This window comes from Pundamilia nyererei, unplaced genomic scaffold (genome assembly GCF_000239375.1).
Source record: "Pundamilia nyererei isolate P.nyererei 1_Seehausen unplaced genomic scaffold, PunNye1.0 scaffold00406, whole genome shotgun sequence".
Classification (NCBI taxonomy): Eukaryota; Metazoa; Chordata; class Actinopteri; order Cichliformes; family Cichlidae; genus Pundamilia; species Pundamilia nyererei.
The window spans coordinates 169,030-174,600 of NW_005187807.1; the positions used below are offsets into that span (position 1 = coordinate 169,030).

The 5,571-nt window shown below is 42.1% G+C and overlaps 1 pseudogene; it reads left to right on the forward strand.

The window, feature by feature from the left end:
• The window catches only part of LOC102193638 (cadherin-12-like), a 38,539-nt pseudogene that overhangs the window by 14,370 nt on the left and 18,598 nt on the right, over window positions 1-5,571 (forward strand).

Sequence of the window (5,571 nt, forward strand, 5' to 3'; positions counted from 1 at the left end):
CTGTGAGGAACCTTGGAGTCATTTTTGACCAGGACATGTCCTTCAACGCACATATTAAGCAAATATGTAAGACTGCTTTCTTAGGGTGTGTTTACAAGATCAAATTATCTGATCTTTCTTTTTTTGTTCTCCAAAGTCTTGGCATACATCCATCCATCCTCCATCCATCCATCTATTTTCTTCTGCTTATCCGAACAAGGTCATGGGCAGCTTAACCCAGAAAACCCTCTGCTCCCCAGCCATCACATTCAGTATGTCTGGGAGAACACTGGGGTGTTCCCAGGCCAGCAGAGTGATATGATCTCTCCATTCCTATCCTGGGGCCTCGTGGAGACATGCCAAGAACACCTTAGCCAGAGGTCACCCAGAAGGCATCCTAGTCAGATGCCCAAACCAACTCTGGCTCCTTTTGATGTGGAGGAGTAGTGGCTCTACATTGAGCCCATCTCAAATGACTACAATGGTATACTGTCCACCTCACTGTACCCACGACCCCATCTTACAATCTCCCTGTAAAATTCCTCTAACAACTGGGGCAGCAACTCTACCCTGACCCTGGGAGGACACTTCACCCTTTTCCAGCTGAGGACCATGGCCTCAGACATGGAGATGCTAATTTTCAATCACGTCACTTCACTGCAAGCTGGAGGCCACAGCAAGATGAAGCCTACAGGGCGCATCATCTGCAAAAAGCAGATATAACATTCTGAGGCTACCAAGTTGGAAGCCTTCCACCACTTGGTTGGATCCTGTCTGTAAAGATTATGAACCGAATCAGTGACAAAGGGCAGACCTTCCCAGGGAGGCTAAGGAGTGTTTAGATCTCCATGTGATGTTGCAGAAGGGTGTGAACCAGAACAGCCTTACAATATTCAGGAACTCGTGGCAAATGTCACCCACCCCTGGGGCCACCAAGGAATTACTGCATTATTGAACTACGTCAGTGAACTCAGTGATGGCAAAGTTGTGCCCATTTTTCCCACATTCTGTTTCCTATATAGGAGAATTTAAAAAAAATGTCAGTATTGTCCTCTTACATATGGTGAACCTCAGTAGTGGTTCACTTCCACGGCCACAGACGCATAAAATCAAACAGGCTGCAAACATTTGTGAAATATTGGGTCATTCTCTGGAGCTCTGTGAATTCCAGTGAGGTACCATGATAGGATGCCATCTGTGCAACAAGTTAAGCTGTGAAATTTTCTCACCACTTAATATTCCACAGTTAGTGATTAGTGGTATTATAACGATGTGGAAGAGAGTAGGAGTGACAACAGCTCAGCCACAAAGTGACAGGCCAAGTAAAGTCACAGAGCACGGTCAGCAGGTGTGTAGCAAGCAGATGTCGCTGCTTTTCAGTTTCTAGAGAGAAACGTAATCTGTATTAACATAATCTGTGCAAACATGTTTGTGTTTGTTTAGGAACCTACGTGACACAGGTGACTGCCACAGATGCAGATGACCCCACGTATGGCAACAGTGCTCGCGTTGTCTACAGCATCCTTCACGGCCAGCCCTACTTCTCTGTGGACCCCAAAACAGGTGACAGGACAGCAGCTGGAACGTTTCTGTTACAAAGCAAGAATAATTGATACAGTTGTACTAACAGAACTCAGACGTCGCATGAATTCAGTTCACTTCATGATACCTCACGAGTTACTCCCCAGTCCTACCCCTGATAAAACAAGCACCACAAAGACAAGTTACCATGGAAACATGAGCTTTACGTTGTGACTGTTTCTATTGCAGGTCAATGTAAACATAGACCTGCAATAGAAACATAGGAGCACACATATAGTGAAAAAACAGCAGCTTTTGTTCCTGTAAAGACCTTTATTGGGAAAAAGCTGCCGGGCGTCCTTCATCAAACCGCACGTTAAACTCATTCAATTCAATTTCAATTCAGTTTTATTTATATAGCGCCAAATCACAACAAAAGTCGCCTCAAGGCGCTTTATATTGTGCAGTAGATACAGAGAAAAACCCAACAATCATACGACCCCCTATGAGCAAGCACTGATTCTAAATTCTAAAATAACATGTACCAGTTAAATTAAATTACAGGAGAGTCTTAAAGAGAAAAAGACATTTATACAGCATCAAATTGCAACATCAGTCGCCTCAAGGAGCTTTATACTGTAAGGTTAACCCTACAATAATACATCCAGAGAAAAACCCAACAATCATATGACCCCCTATGAGCAGCACTTTGGCGACAGTGGGAAGGAAAAACTCCCTTTTAACAGGAAGAAACCTCCAGCAGAACCAGGCTCAGGGAGGGGCGGGGCCATCTGCTGTGATTGGTTGGGGTGAGAGAAGGAAGACAGGATAAATACATGCTGTGGAAGAGAGACAGAGGTTAATAACAGATATGATTCAATGCAGAGAGGTCTATTAACACATAGTGAGTGAGAAAGGTGACTGGAAAGGAAAAACTCAATGCATCATGGGAATCCCCGGCAGCCTATGTCTATTGCAGCATAACTAAGGGAGGATTCAGGGTCACCTGGTCCAGGTTAAACTCATGTGTGAAGAAAAGTAAACTTTGTAGCTGCTTCATCCACCACAGCAAACATCTACTGTAAAGAAACAGACATTAATATACACATGAACTGTTAACTTTAAATTAGATAGCTCACAAAATCACTCATAGCCAGCACTCTTCTTGCCTCCTATTAATTTAAGAAAGCCTTCCAAGTAGACAGAGTATTTGTATATATAATTATATATAATTTTATGTTTTGCCTTGTTTTAGATCAAAAGTCAAATATAATAAGGTATACAACCTTATTATATTATGTACACACCTGCATGTAGGATGATGCTGAATAACCCAACAATAACGTTAATGAGTGTCCGGATCTTGAGTTTCACTGATTACTATGAAAGGATGAAAACGAGCACATACTCAAGCTTAGATGATTAATCATCTTCAGGCTGTTTAAATCAGAGTGCCATACATGTAGTCTAACTATTTACTGATCCTCTGGTCATGAAACATCTGAGCCTATCAGGTCACATCACACGCAGCCATGCTGGGTGGAGTCTAACATTTCTCTGATACAGGGCTTGCTTTGAACAGTGCACTGATGTCTTGATAGACCCTTTTAGTGGTACCTTGATGTTTAAGCTTGTAGTTTGTGGCCCAGCGCAGTGCAGCTTCTTTCTGTGGGAATACGGAGAAGCTGACCAGGATAGTGTGGGGGTTATGACCTTTCACTGGATCTGGAGGTCGGTCGGGGTTTGTTGGACTCTTTCCAGTTCAGATGACGTAGGGAAGACTGGGGCCCATTGTCTGCATTGATACCTCCAACATAAACTTTAGAGGGTCCCTGCCATGTTTGCTCCCTTCAGGAATGTTTAGTATACAGAGATTAACTCTCTGTGAGCGGTTTTCAAGGTCATCGTTCAGTGCAGGAGCAACTGGTTTTGGTCTTGTAATGGTGGATTTGGCTGCAGTCAACCATTCAAACTTTTCACCAGTTAGAGACGTCACTGTTGTTTGTAACTCGTCTGGGGATGCCTGTAGCAGTTTTATGGGGGAGGGGGATCACTTTTTCACACAGGGCCATTTTGGCTTTTCCCCCCCTTAATAATAAACACCTTCATTTAGAAACTGCATTTTGTGTTTACTTGCATCATCTCTGTCTAATATTTAAATTTTTTGTGACAAATATACAAAAAATATTCAAATGTGGGAAGCACTTAGATACACTGAGGCAAAATTAGGCATAGGCATACAGCGTGTGTAGACTAAAGCCAGATTCATCTTTGTCTTTCTTCTTTGTTATAGTGAGGTCTAAAATGTTAAATCAAATCCTTTCAGGTATAATTCGGACAGCTCTGGCCAACATGGACCGTGAGGTGAAAGAGGAATACCAGGTTCTTCTCCAGGCCAAGGATATGGGTGGTCAACTGGGGGGACTGGCCTCCACCACCATCATCAATATAGCCCTGACTGATGTCAATGACAACCCTCCACGCTTCACTAAGAGTAACAAACTCTTAGCAATGTCTAATTTGCTCATTGTTTAAAAAAATCTACTCATTCATTCATTCAGTTACGTTGGACTAATAATAGTGTTTAATTGGTTGTCTCTTTTTACTGATCTTTCTTACTCTTTAAGGTATTTTTAATCTTCATGTACCAGAGTCAGCATCATTGGGTGCAGCTGTGGGACGAATTCAAGCCCAGGATTTGGATGTAGGCAGCAACGCACGGGTGGAGTATGCCATTGTTCCAGGAGATGAGGGCAACATGTTTGACATCATCTGTAATGGTCAAAGTCAAGAAGGGATAATTGTTCTGAAAAAGGTAAATTCACCCTTTAGTGCACGTTAGTTGCTTTCTAAGTGCTTCCTGCTGCAAAGCATTGATCCATTCACACAGCACTTTATTTTATGTCTTCAAGCTGATGATGGAAAGATTGTTTTATGCTGATGCAAAGTTCTTTAAATCATATGAATTAGGCCACGTGCAGGTCTTAATGCTCAATTCTGATTTTTTGATCAAATCCAAATTTTTTTTGTCTGTTTTTCACACTACGAATAAAATGTGACAGCAAACGCGCTCCAGTGTGAACGGTTCACGGCCCTCAAAGCGTCACACGTGCGCAAAAGAAGACGTCACACACAACACGCTCTGTTTACAGAAGTAAAAATGGCGGCTACAGAGCTAGTAGGTGTTGTTGCAGCAGTCGATCAATTTCTGCACAGTCGTAACCAACAGAATTTTGACAAATTAATTAAAGAAAAGACACTGAGAAAAAAAAGAGCCTTTGCTTTAACAATGGCCGCCATGCTTTCTCGTTTGTCTTCTGATAATTGCCGTCTGTCTTGTGTCAGTGACGTAAAAGACGGATTTAATGCGACGTGACCATCAAACAGCAGTCGCTTTCTACAACATCGGATATGTGTCAGATTCAGTACCACATACGAAAGTGACCCAGGTCAGATTTGAAAATATTGGATTTGTGCCGTGATCGGATAGATGGGTCGCATAGGGTCAAAAAAGTCGGATTTGATGCGCTTTCACCTGCAGTGTGAACGTAGCCTGAGACTGCTTCACAGCCACATTGTTAAATGTGGTTCATAGTTCTAAATGTGTTAAATTGTCAGTGAGAACAGAGAAACACTAACTGACCGTCTGGTCCATTGTAATTGCTGTCACTGGGGTAATACCATGTAAGGGACTATTGTACTTTGTACTGTATTCATTCCTTCATACTTTGTGCTCTGGTGACAATTTTGTTATTTTGTTGAATAAAAGACACATTTGGCTGACACGAGTATATGACCAGGACTACACAGTGATGAGTGCAGGACAAACCCTCTGACTTTCCTGTGAGAGATGAAGACATGGATGTGTACATGAAATGGATTGAAAACATTAGATAGAAAGCAATTATATGTAACCCCTGACTCACTTTAAATAGTTTAGAACAGCCAAAACTACAGACTAGGTTTAGCAGGATTACAATAGGAAATGAGGTGACCGTGGAGTGAAATGGCTGGAGACAGGAAATGAGCAACAATGGTTATTATTTTGTACAGAAATGAAAATTAAATGGT